The sequence below is a fragment of the Elaeis guineensis genome, chromosome 5 (genome assembly GCF_000442705.2).
Source record: "Elaeis guineensis isolate ETL-2024a chromosome 5, EG11, whole genome shotgun sequence".
NCBI classification, from domain to species: Eukaryota; Viridiplantae; Streptophyta; class Magnoliopsida; order Arecales; family Arecaceae; genus Elaeis; species Elaeis guineensis.
This window is the reverse complement of record NC_025997.2, coordinates 10217829-10231009: the sequence shown is the minus strand read 5'-3', so window position 1 is coordinate 10231009 and position 13181 is coordinate 10217829.

Below are 13181 nucleotides of genomic sequence, written 5' to 3'. Positions count from 1 at the left end.
GGGCATGTGAAGGAAGAGAGAAAGAGAGAGAGGGGTAGTTTAATTAATTGAACCCAAATAGTTAGGACAAGGTTTAATAGTTATAGTTTTTTTTTTTTTGGTACGGACAAGTGATCACACGACTTTGGTATGAGTGTACTTTAACATATCAGAGTACAAAATATCCTGCAAGCTCCATGGGATATCTCTGGCCATGTCACCAAGTTCAATCTCCAGAATGCTCAGCGATAAAAAAGTCAACCCATCTGCCGCATTATTTACCTCTCGAAAAACATGACGAACTGATACCTCGATAAACTCTCGGACAAAAGCTCAAATGTCATGGAGTAGCGGATGGGCCTCCAGTTATCTCATGTCATCTTTGATCCAGCCGATAACGATCCTCAAATCATTCTCAATGCAAATTCTCTTTGCTCGTGGCTTGTGTCTAGTATATATGATGCCCATCCAGATAGTTCGAAGCTCCACACCTAGGATGGAGGGCTCAAATAAGTACGAACTCTCCATCGCCAATAATCTAGCATCCAATCTCTGAATGATGAAGCTATCATTGTCCCTACCATTCTTGATACTACCATCAAAATTAATCTTGATAAATCCCAAGGGTAGGGGCTCCAAAGAAAAGAAGATAACCCTCTGGCTCACTACAAAAGCAGCACGGGGGTCTCAGGACTCAGGAGTGTCACAAGATAAGACAGTAGCATTGAAATGGCGGTACTCCTCGACCAGACCCATAGCTCTCTCTAGCACCCGATGTACAAACACCACCTTTACCTCGAAGATCAGGATATTCTTGGAAAGCCGAATCTGATAGATAACATATGCCATCCTCCTCCCAGGTCCCGATCTGTCCTTCGATTGCACTTTGATGAATCAAATCTAGCAAGGGCCCATCCAGAAGCTGCCAATCACCTCCCAAGGTTGACCCCTCGTCCTCCTCTAAATCAGTCTCGCTCTCAAACAATACATGATAGCATGCTCCGTCGACTCTTCCTCCAAACTACAAATGGGACAGGCAGTTGGGAGGTCCATACCCCTATCCTCGAGCAGCATATAGGTTGGAAGTCGGTTCCAAGCAACCTTCCAAATAAATAGCCTCACTCTAGAATGAGCAGTCACTCTCCAGATTCAAGTAGCCTCGATCCTCCTGTGTGGTGTTGTCCCATAAATCATGAAAAGATCCCTCACAGGGGTCTTAGGATGGCACGAACTGTCCCACACCTTCAGATCCTATATCCAATGGACAGACATCGGGATGGTAAGAATCAGATCAGCAAGTGGATCGCTAAAGAGATGGATGATGTCCTCAACTCTCCAGGTCCTATCGTTAGTGATAAGCAAATCACAAACCCATAGATGGTCATCTACCTTCATGCTGACATGTATCGGCCATTTACAAAGAGGTAAGCTAGAGATCTAGGTATCTTAGCTCACATAACTGATGCCCCATCTCTAATCAACCATTCGATTTGGGCAAGCACAGCAGAGGCACGGATGCAGATCTCCCTCCAAATGATAGAGCATCTGCAGATAGTTCAGATCTGGGACCTCTAATTCTACCCCTCATATTGAGTCCTCATCGTCCTACTATAGATAATCAAATTGAAGAAGAAATCTAGCAGTATGTCTGACAATCATAGCCTCTCTCCTATCCAATAGCAATTGAATCCTGAGCCTCCATCCTGCATGGGCTGACAGATCACCTTCCAAGACAGTAGATGGACTCTCCAACCATCGTGCCTAAAGCCCCATAGAAAGTTATAAAAAAGCTACTCCAACCTCCTAAGGTAGGAACCAGGCACTATCGTATTCGCCAGAAGATAGATCAGGATAGAACTCAAGACAGATCTAACAAGGATCGTCCTGCCCATCATAGAGAGAGCATTGTTTGCTAGCCATCTAGGTGATTCTAGATCCACTGCTCCATATGCCTGCAGTCGGCCCTTTGAAGACATTGTCTCGCGATAGGAACCTCAAGATAAACTAGGGTTCCAGTTTGCTCCTGGATCCTCAGCCTGTCATGAATAGCTTGTTTCATCTGGACCTTTGTCTTGGAGTTGAAGATGATCATGAACTTCTGCAAGTTCACAAGCTGGCCTGATGCTTGACAATAGGCCTCAACGATAGAAGCAAAATACTTCATATTTTAGATGGAGGCCCGACTAATCAGAAGGCAGTCATCAACAAAAAGGAGGTATGAGAATGACTCAGACTCAGAGGCAGGTCTGTAAGGCTCCAGCTCCGACCCCTAGGCTGCCACTCTCAGTGCCCAATGCAAAGCATCAGCATATAAGATAAATAAATAGAGAGAAAGAGGACAACCTTGATGAAGCCCGACCATCAAGTGAAAGAAATCTATCGGTGCACCATTGATTAGAATCGCAAAGTTCAGAGTCTCCATGCAATCCATGATCCAATCGGTCCATCTATCCTGGAAGCCAAGCTCCTGCATCATCCGTCATAGAAAGTGCCAACTCTATCCAGTCATAGGCTCGCTCTATATCCAGCTTGATTGCCATTAGGCTACAGTAGACAGAAGCCCGCCGCAAATCATGCATAAACTTCTGGATAAGCAAGATGTTGTCGGTGATGCTGCGATCATTGACAAAAGCACCCTACTCAGGACAGATTAGTCAAGATATAATCGGCTTTAGTTGTCTGACCAAGATTCTGGCATGCACTTTGTAGAGAGTGATGCAAAAGCTGATCGATCTGAAATGCTTCAGGACAGACGCATCAGGCTGCTTTGGAATGAGGGTAATCAGCATCTTCTTCCACTCCTTTGGTATGTCTCTGGAGTCGAAGAACCTCTGCACTACCTCCACCACCTCACCTCCAACTATGGGCTAGTAATGATAGAAAAAAAGGAATAAAAATCCATCCAACCCTGGGGTCTTGTCCTCCCCTAGGGATCAAAGAGCACCCCGCACCTTCTCGATAGATACTGGACGAGTCAAGACCTCATTCTCTTGATTGGAGATATGGGTCACAGGCTGAGTCCCCCAAAGTGGAGAATCTCCACTAAGGGCCACCATCCAGCACGATCTGAAGAACTAAAAGATCAACCCTCTGACATCCCTACTGTCCTCCACCAATGAGCCATTGCTTCCTCTCAGCTGCTTGATCTAATTGGCAGACCTCCGGATCATCATCGACTGATGGAAGAATCTAGTATTACGATCACCCTCTTTGATCCATTAGATCTTAATTTTTTGCCTCCACATCATCTTCTACTATCTCAGCATGAAATGGTACATCGAGAGCTTACGACAAAGCTCTCTCAGATCAGACTCCTAAAGACCTCTCTCTTGATCCTCTCTCATCTGCAGAAGATCATCGACCTTGAGATGATTCCACCGAATGAGGCTATGTTTAGCCAATCCAACCTTCGAGTCATCTGATATCTCTCATCTCCACGGATCGACAACCTTCACACCTCACTGATCAGCTCCTACAACCTAGGGTAGAAGGTCCAAAACCTCTCAATTCTGAAAAAAACCAAAGGCATACAAGGGCCATTAGTGGTGACCAAAAGCGGACAATGATCGGAGGCAATCTTTAGCAAATGCTGAACCTGATGCTCAAAAAATCGCTGGAACCAATCGGCGGTGGCAAAGGCATGATCAATTCTCCCTCAGACTCTGGCTACCCCCTGACGGTTGTTGCACTAGATAAATCTGGATCCAGAGTAACCCAAGTCAATCAGGCCTACATCACCAATAAATTGCCTGAATTCTCTGGAATCAATGCTATCCACATGTTGTTTGCCACCTATCTTCTCGGTGGGCCCCATAATGCAATTAAGTCTCCAATGATAAAGGACAGCAAGCCCTATAACACCATCCTGAAAATCTCAGATCAGAATATCCTCTGCTCTCTATACTCGATGCTCACATACATACCAGATAGTAGCCATGAGCCTCTAGTCTGCTCCGAGATAACTAAGGCCACTTGTTGCTTGCATCTATGAAGAACATCCATCCTGATCAAGCCATATCTTCACATCACCAGGATCTCTCCCTGATAGGCCCATAGACTCCACGGTATAGGAGATCCATGCCGTAGGGATTCGTCGTTTCGTGCGAGCAAGGCTCACCCCCGAAAGTTAGGTCTCAAAAAGAATACAGATGTTAGGCCAGTGCTGCTGGATAATCCTGCCCAGCATCGATCAAATCGAGGGCTTCCCCACCCCCCGAGTGTTCCAAATTAGCACCTTCATGGTGACAGCTGAAGGGAAAGAGGATCTACACTAGAACTCCCCTCAGTTTGAAAGTCTGCCTTTGTCCTGTTGTTGATGAGTCCATGGCTAACGGATCCTATCAAGCTCCCTGGATGGCTTGTCTCAGCTGTGCCACTGCCTCATCATGGTCTCTAATCAAACCACCCGTCGATGCCTCCATATTCATGGGACCCGCACCCCTGCTCAGAGTGCCCCGTAAGGTCAGGGGTAGAGATGGGCAACGAGCTAGGCTGCCCACGGCTTGGCTCGACCCGGCATGAGACGAGCTGTGCTAGGCACGACCCATTGGCTACAGTGCCATCCTGTGTCTGGCACGGCCCACAAGAGGGGGGCCAGGTTGGGTTGAGATTTTCTGGCCCGTGGCCCAGGGCTAGCATGGCCCGCGTGCCAACCCGATCCCCTTGACATGGATCGTGCCAAGGCACAGCACGTTTAGCACGGCCCGTTTAGGATTTTTTAAATTTTTTAAAAAATATGTATGAATAAATTAAAAAAAGATTGAAGACTAGAGATTTAAATATAAAATCACCTTGTTAGGTGGGGGTATGGCGTGGATCCCTATCAATTTATTAATAAATATCAAAATAGTACAGAAAGGGAGGAGATGAGACCTGACCTCCAAAGTACAATAAGGAGGGAGAGAAAAGAAGTAGAATTATAGAGATGACTCATCTCAATAATTAAAAAATTTAATACAATTAATAAAAAAAATATAAAATCACACCAGCTTGTCTCTGCTCTCACTGAACTCCTTCAAGACCCTCTCTCTGCTCCTTGCTATTCTATGCTAGCTTGATAAAAATCTTACTAATTATCGATCTCATTTGTGTCATCTTTATCAGAGGATGTAGTAGAATGTCTATCTTTATCTTGAAGCTTCGTCTCCGCATCCAACCAATCTTTAAAGTAAAGACAACGTCAAGATTTGTGAACTTCCTCTTGTACTCCTCAACAAGGACCTCCTCTTGTACTCCTCGACAAAAACCTCCTCTTGTATAATACTTGAACATTTGCTAAATACGAACTAAAAATTAAATTGCTAGAATACTTGAAATATTGCTAGAAGAGAGAAATAGTGGTAGCAGGAAAGGAAGAAGAGTAGATTTGGTGTGGGGAGAATGGGAGAGGAGGCAACTATTTATAGAAATCTATAATTTTTTTTTTCAAAATACCCCACAAAATAGCCATTTTATGGCTGTTGGGAGGGATAAAAAGGTAAAAAAATGGAAGATAACCATTTTTGGCCATTATGGGCTGAAACGGGCCTAGGTCAAGCTATGCTAGGCCTTGTTGCCCAGTCCGTAATGGGCACAAATGGGATGTGTAATAGGCACAAGCGGGCCGTGCTAGGCATGGCTCGTTTATAATTTTTTTTAAAAAAAAAACAAGCTTGTGGGCCAACAGGCTGGCACAGCCCACCACCAACCGGGTCTAAGGTCGTGCCGGGCTGAATGGGCTAAACAGGTCAGACTGTGTCAGGTACAGCCCAGTGCCCTTGTCTAGACAGGGGCATCTGAGTCGCTCCCTAACTCCTCGGGTTGAGGTAGAGTAGTCTCTCCCTCTCCTAGGGATCTTGTTGAGAAAACAAATACATCGGGACCCCCTAAACTAGCCATCACCTCTGATTGATTCTCTGGTGGGGCTAGTGCCTTGCTTTGGCCCAATTTGTCTTTCCTGGGCTTTTTTTGGATCCACCAATTTCAATTTCCCATGAAGTGGACTCTTTAGGTGCTCGACCCATGTCAAATTCAGAGGGCCGAGCCCGACCTCGAGCACCTCACGGTAGGCACGAATGGCTCGCCCACCTCCTCGCTCGTAGACGGGCCAACACGCGCGTCCCTACCCACCACCAGTGGAGAGAATCTGTTGGCGGGCCAGTTGGCGCCCGAGCCCAAGCCCAATTCCTCCTCAGCACCAATCTTGATGCATTCACCCTCGACATCCGCTGATAATCTGGGCGTAAATCGGAGGGGTGATCGCCATCGTGCGATCTTTGCTGGCTTGATCTAGCGGTTGGTTCCACCCGACGAGTCAACACAGTCCGAGCTCATCTGAGTAGGTGCCTTCCCACATTGACTTGCCCAGGACCTGACTCAATGTGCCAAGTCGGTTCGGCCTTCTTCCCCCACTCGATCGATGTCTCTAGTTTGGATAGCTGCTGGCGAACGGCCACCAACCAGGGCTCCAACCCGACCTGCCATTTGCAGTAGTCGCCTCCGCTCCTTTCTAGGTCACATTCTTCAGGCCCAACTCGCCGCCTTTCCCCTCCGTTGGATAAGTCATTGCAGGATCATGGAATCGTCCACAGCGTAGGCACATCCAGTCAAGGTTCTCGAAGATGAACCTTTGTCAAAAAGGCCCCTCTGGCCCCTTGATCAACACCTTCCGTCGTAGCGGCCGAGAGAGGTCGATCTTGATGTTGGCCCATGCGAAGCCTAGTTGCCGCCGCTCCATCATCCACTTATCCACCACCACTAACTCTCCAACCAGGCTCATGATCTCTCAGAGCGCCTCCACTCCCCAAACTCCGTCGAGAGCTACGATGACTGGACCCACACCAGGGTTGACCAGATGGCTCCCTTCGTCGGGAAGAAATCAAGCCATCAGGGCTCCATAGCCAATGCCTAGTCGGCCACAATCCACGACCAACCAAGAACAAGCTCTCTCTCCCCAACTACCTCAATTCGGAGAAGTAGATGGCCCAGCTCCAGACCGTAGGCCATCAATTCTCCCTTCACCTCCGCTCGAGATCGAAAATCACAAACCACCATCTCCGATGCCACCCTCCGACCTAGGCTTCTCACCATGACCATCGAAGCCTCCCAAGCCTCCGATTCCCCTCTCATGACCTCCTCCTGGAGCTAGATCACCTCTGAAAAATGCCTAACAAGCTCTGCCACCTCTGTCAGCGACGGATCCGATGAAACCCAAACGGTGCATCCTTACATCGCCCGCTTCTAGTTGCCTTTCCGCTAAACCCCTGTCGATGAGGATCTAAGACAATTCCCCAGGTTGCTCGCCATCCACACCTGCGTCGATGCCCTCTGATCCGAAGTCGGATGCTAGCGATCAAGACAAAAAGAGAATGGGTACAAATCTCAACTCACAAACGAAACGGGTCCACAATGGCCACTATTTTTTCTAAAAGTATCAGATTTATAGTTATAGTTATTGTCTTTCATTTGATCTCCTTTTCTTCTCTCTCTTCTCTTTGTTTTCTTTTTTCTTTTTTTTTTCTTTTTGAAGAAAAGTTTGGGGAGCTCGTGTTGCAATTCTAGGCCTAAGCACCAACGTTGATTAATATAAATAGATTTGCTTCAAGTATTTCTATCTTGATTTATCAGCAACATTGATCTAAATATACACTTCCATGCCTTCCATTCATTTCCCACAAGTTTATTTAAATTTTTTTGAAATAAAGCTTATATTTACATTTTGTCTAACTATTTTATCTTTCTTATGATTGTTTTAAAGAAATTATTGCGGTTATGGGTTAAGGGGTCGGATCTCCGCATACGTGAGGTATTGTCCGCTTTGGCTCATGATATTTTTGGGCTTCAGTGGGTCTTAGATTTCAGTGGGTCTTGGTCATTTAGAGCATCACGGTTTTATCTTTTAAAGGGTACCTCACGTGAGAGAGAAGATTCTAATCTATATAAGCTATACTCTCTCTTGATTCTAATCGATGTGGGACTAAAGAAACTCTCTCTATACTACAACAGAAATATTCGTAAGACTTTATAATCCCTATATTCCACTTATTGGTTATATATCTTTAGCTACTCATATTGGTTACTATAGTCAGCGTTGTAGATGAACGCTCCCTCCAAATATAAGCTCAGCAAGGCGCAAGCAAATGCCATCATAACTTGATGTGTTATTTGTTTACATCTCCATAGATAAGTGAGGCAAACCACTTAGCATTCTAATCTTTGGCATAATCATGGACAAGATTTCAAAAAGAATATAGTGGAACGACGAGGAAAAAAGAAAAGACCCTTGCAAGGGCTATCCAGCATGCAGTCTTGTAAGGGGTTGTCCAAGCTCTCACCCTGAGTCCCAGGCTGTGGGTCTGTTGGTCTGCATGAAGAATAAAAGGACCAACAGAGATTTGTTCTTTTCCTTCCATGGATTTTGAGATGTTGTACATATTTTGAGACGTCCATTAAAAGATGGATGGTCATGAGATGCTTATCTAAACTGTTCAAATATTTTTAGGATTTATTTATTTTTATTTTTTTAATATTTTAACGCACATGCGTAAGTGTGTGCGGCCACCGATCTTTTGATGGATATTTCTGAAGCATGCACAGTATCCTGCGGTACTTTTTAAGTACCACAGATGATCCATTATGCGCATGTGGTCACCCATCTTTTGATGGATATCTCTGAAGCATGTACAGTACCTACGGTATTTTTTAAGTACCACAGAGGATCCGTTCCTAATCCACAGATCCATCTGAAAATTTAGTTTAATCTTGATGGATTACCTGAATGGGCCCTAAAGAGGGAGGAAAGCATCCCATGTTTTTGAGACCACTATGTCAGTTTTCTCCCTCTCCTCAGTTGGTGGCCCCATATAGCAGCAACTTGTGAAACAAAATCTTGTCATGTCTTTCTGAGCTTTCTCCATGTCACGTTCCTAGTATTAACAACCACACTAGGCAAAATAGAATATGTAGGAGAAACAAACCGATCAATAAAGAGCCTCTAACCATATATGAGATTTCATTGCCCACCACATTCTTTTTGCTCAAGAAAAGTCCATTTTATAATGGATCTGGCCATGAGAATATCAAAAGGAAAATAACTATAATGACCATGTTAGTTAGAGGCATCTTGTATGAGCGAGCATTTGGCGCATGAACTAATTACAAGTCCAGTTATATACTTAACATTTAAATAAGATTTACTGGTAGTTGATGGAAAACAAACCCAAAAAGGAGACCCATTAATAGCATGTGACCCTCAATATGAACACAAGGTAGAGTGATCTGAGCCGTTTAGTCTACCCACTCAAACGTTCTTGGTTCTCTCCTCGCAAACTCAATAGCTTAAATCTAACTTTGTGTTCCATTGTAGTCCACGATGGAGACCTTATGATCCAATATTCAACTTCGTGTTTCCTTGTTGTCCGATCGAACATTTCAATGACAACATCTATGGAGATTTTTCTTGGCATTAATTAATCTTAAATCACCAGCTATTTGCACCATTACCAGACAGTACTAAAATGATGCTAGATGATGGATATTTCTTATTTTTTCCAATTAATTAGTAGAGCCAAATCACAATCTATCATTATCAACTAGTCTCTGGTCCTGGTAGATCATTTTCTATCATGTCTCCTGGTCACAAGAGGATTCGTTTCACGTTATGGCATCTTTGCTTTCCATTGATTTTTGACTTGACATCAGGTATCTAGCGTATACAGTTTTGAAATATGGCACACACTGACAGCATAGTGGTAAATACTAGGATCAAAGTGCATTGAGTAATTTAGGTCAGAAATACTCATTGTCAGAAATACTAGGATCAAAGTTAATTATGATGCATCCTCTTTGATTTCTTTTCTCAATTAACTGCTTGCCATATATTAGTACTAGGATATATCTTCCTAACATAGCATATCTGTAATTAAAATTATTCATTCCAAATTCCCAGCAATCATCAAATTAGAATTTATGCATCAACGACGTTTCAGAACCTTGTCTGCACATAGGTAGATACAGTAAGGGACTAAGTTCGCATACTCTGGCAACTAATATATGAGAGCAAAAGAATCCAGGGGCTGGAAAATTTGGAGAGAATTGCATAATTGAATAATATGGTGCTTTCCTTGCAAAGTTCAATTCGGAGTTGCTAAATCTAACAAGAAGTTTTGGTTAAGGTGCAAAAATTCCCTTTCGTGTTCTCCGTAGATTAGTCATATGCATTTTGTTTACTTGGCAGATGTTGGTTTTGTGTCTATGAGATGCGCAAGATATAGGTGTATCTGATTTATTTATTTTTTTGTTGATCATGTAAGTTAATTAAATATATTTTAAAATTTGGGGGATGGATGTAATGTTTATTACATGTTTTATTTAAGAGAAGGGCTTCTTAGATAACACACAAGACCATTTTTTTCCTCTAAAATGATTTTTTCTTCGTTTTAATGCAGGAGATCTGCAGAGATGTTTATTTGTCTACCAAGATCTGTCTAAATGTTTATTTCTTTTTTTTTTTAATTAGGAAATGCTTATTTCTTTCTTCAGGCAAAAATCAAACTAGAAAAAGAGTTGCAGGCCCTAAATGTAGAGAGCTTCATAGTAGAAAAGTGTCTGGACTCTGAATTCTAAAGCCTTCTACATTATCAATTACATAAAATGCACATGAGCTGTAATATATGAGCTATATGACAAATGCTCGTGATCCCCCTAAGTAAAGATTCTTTTTATTATTCACAATTAGATAATTACACCCTGTATAGGTCCACTTTTTTTACTTCATTATATGGAATGTGGATTGATTAGAACATTAAGGTCAGAGTAGTTACAACCACCGAGAATGTGAGAGAGAGAGAGAGTAGTTATTAGCAATGCGGATAGGAAGAGAAGCCAGAAATAGAGCCTCACAAATTAAAGAAACTTTCAATTATATACTAGAAGATATCTATTGGTTTTCCACAAAAAGAACCATACAATCTTTACGATCCAAATCAATGATTTTGTGTCGGGGTGCAAACGAGGATAGCGCAAAGCTGTGTGCACAAGTTCCTTCACTATATGAAATAGTTAATCAAGATCAAGTCTGGATAGAGCTGACCTTGATATGAAGGGTCAAGTTTGGTGTAATTTTTTTTAAAAATCTAATGGAGCTTGAACAAGCTTGTTAAAAAATAACAAGCCAAGTTGAGTTTCTATTAATTTTTGCTAGATCAAATATCTACGTTCGGCTTGTTTATGAGTTGAGCTTTAAATTTTGAGATTAGGCTGCTCTCTAGTTGATTGAGCTTAACCAGGCTTGTCATTGGACCAATCAGGTGTTGCTCGTGAATATTTTGGTTTGGGTCCTAATTCTGTAAAAATCAACCAACTCCTACTAGTAACTCACAAACCCAAGTGTAAGATAAGCATCACAAAGTCGACGCCTAGGAATGGTTATTGCAGGCCAAACACTAATGATAGTGATTTGATCGATAAAACATGCTTTTGAGCACACCAGCATAAGTTTCCATGCCAAGATATTAAAAATATTTTTTTTTCAAAAAAACTACATCTGGGATGCATGATTCAAAAATGGAATTGGTCCTGCTGCTCGGATCAAAATTACTGTTAAATTATCTAAAGGTGGCCCGCGGTATCGATAATTTACTTAGATGAAATGCTGCAACCAGAGATACTGGCTTTCAGGATGATGCCTAGCCTTAGGTCATGTGTGCAACCTTACATACTTCTCCATCAAGTTTATTTGAAATAGCTGCATAAACTTTTCCAAGTCAGCTTCTCTCATTTTAGGTGAAGACTTTCTCCAACTCGAGAAGAGTTGATATGCAAACTAACACCCTGGCTCTGGTTTGAAGGTTTCTAATTTCATAGCCGCTGTACTTCATTTTTAGTTCTAAAATGTTGAACTTTCAAGCTTGACATTTTTTTTAGCAGTGATCTGGTAACAAGAAAGAGGATTAGGTGGGAGAAAAGGAAATTTGTGAAGTTTGAAAAGTTCAGTTTTCCTTGTAGCTTTCGGGTTATCATTTTATTATTTAAGACGCCAACCACCAGCTGCTTGTGTTGGTGTAATGTCATGCTCATGATATGTTCTCCAAGACCATGCCAATATGGATTAATGGGGTTCTGAGATGCACATGTGAAAGATTAAATGTGAGGCTCGGAAGAAAGCTAGCGTGCATGGTTTGATGGCCTTGAAGTCAAATTTTGCAGCCAGAGGCTATCAAACAAACTTACATGTTCCAAGGAAAGCAGGGTTTGAACTGAGCCTACCAAGAGGGTATTGTTGGTCCCATTTGTTAATGCAATTGTCTCCTAATCGATCATAAGCACAACTATTTAAATATTTTTATTCTTATTTATATTTTTTTTGCACCCAAGGGTGGTGGTTGGAGTGAGTGAGCTAATTTTATCCAAACATTGCCATTAATATTTGACAATTTATTATTAGATATGAGCACGAATCTTCTACGATGTGTATCGTCTAATGGTAGATGGCCGCCATTAAAAGATGCATGCCAATCAACTAGCACACATCATGTCATATATAGCACATGTTGTTTGACGACTAGATAAATATACGGTGCTCGGTGTTGTGCGGGGCGTACCATATAGGATTCTAGTTGCTTGGATATTTAATCTAAACTCAAAGCTAATACAAGTGAAAGGCTCAAAACCATCAAATGGGTGACCTAGAAAGCATCTTCTTTTGTACGACTACGTACAATCTTATATTATTTTAACCAATATATTGTGCAATCCTATTAGCACATCAGGAATTTTTATTAGCACGGAAATAAAATAAAAAGGCAAACTATATCTTAACCATGGATGTGGATCTTTCTTCAACTCTGGTGAATGCCCAATCTCTTTCAAAAGCTAAAAGTATGAACCAAGTGGGATACGTTGAACCATGATTTTTCAAATCCATTGCATCATGACAGGATGGCATCTTACAAGGAGTTTAAGAACAAATATATGCATTGGTCCTTGTGTGAATACAAATGAAGGGAGCTTTCAGCTTAGGACAAGACCTTATCTTGGATTCTCGGTGCATATTAAATTGTATTTTGGTTAGCAAATATCCCATTCTTAGTCCCTTGATGAATCCTATCTGCTTCTTGTCTGCTGCATTTATATTCTCGATATAATGCCTTAGTATATGCAGTACATCTCGAGAGAATTAATGCCCGATTTAGGGGTGCTGAAGCGTATCATGGATAAAGATTATG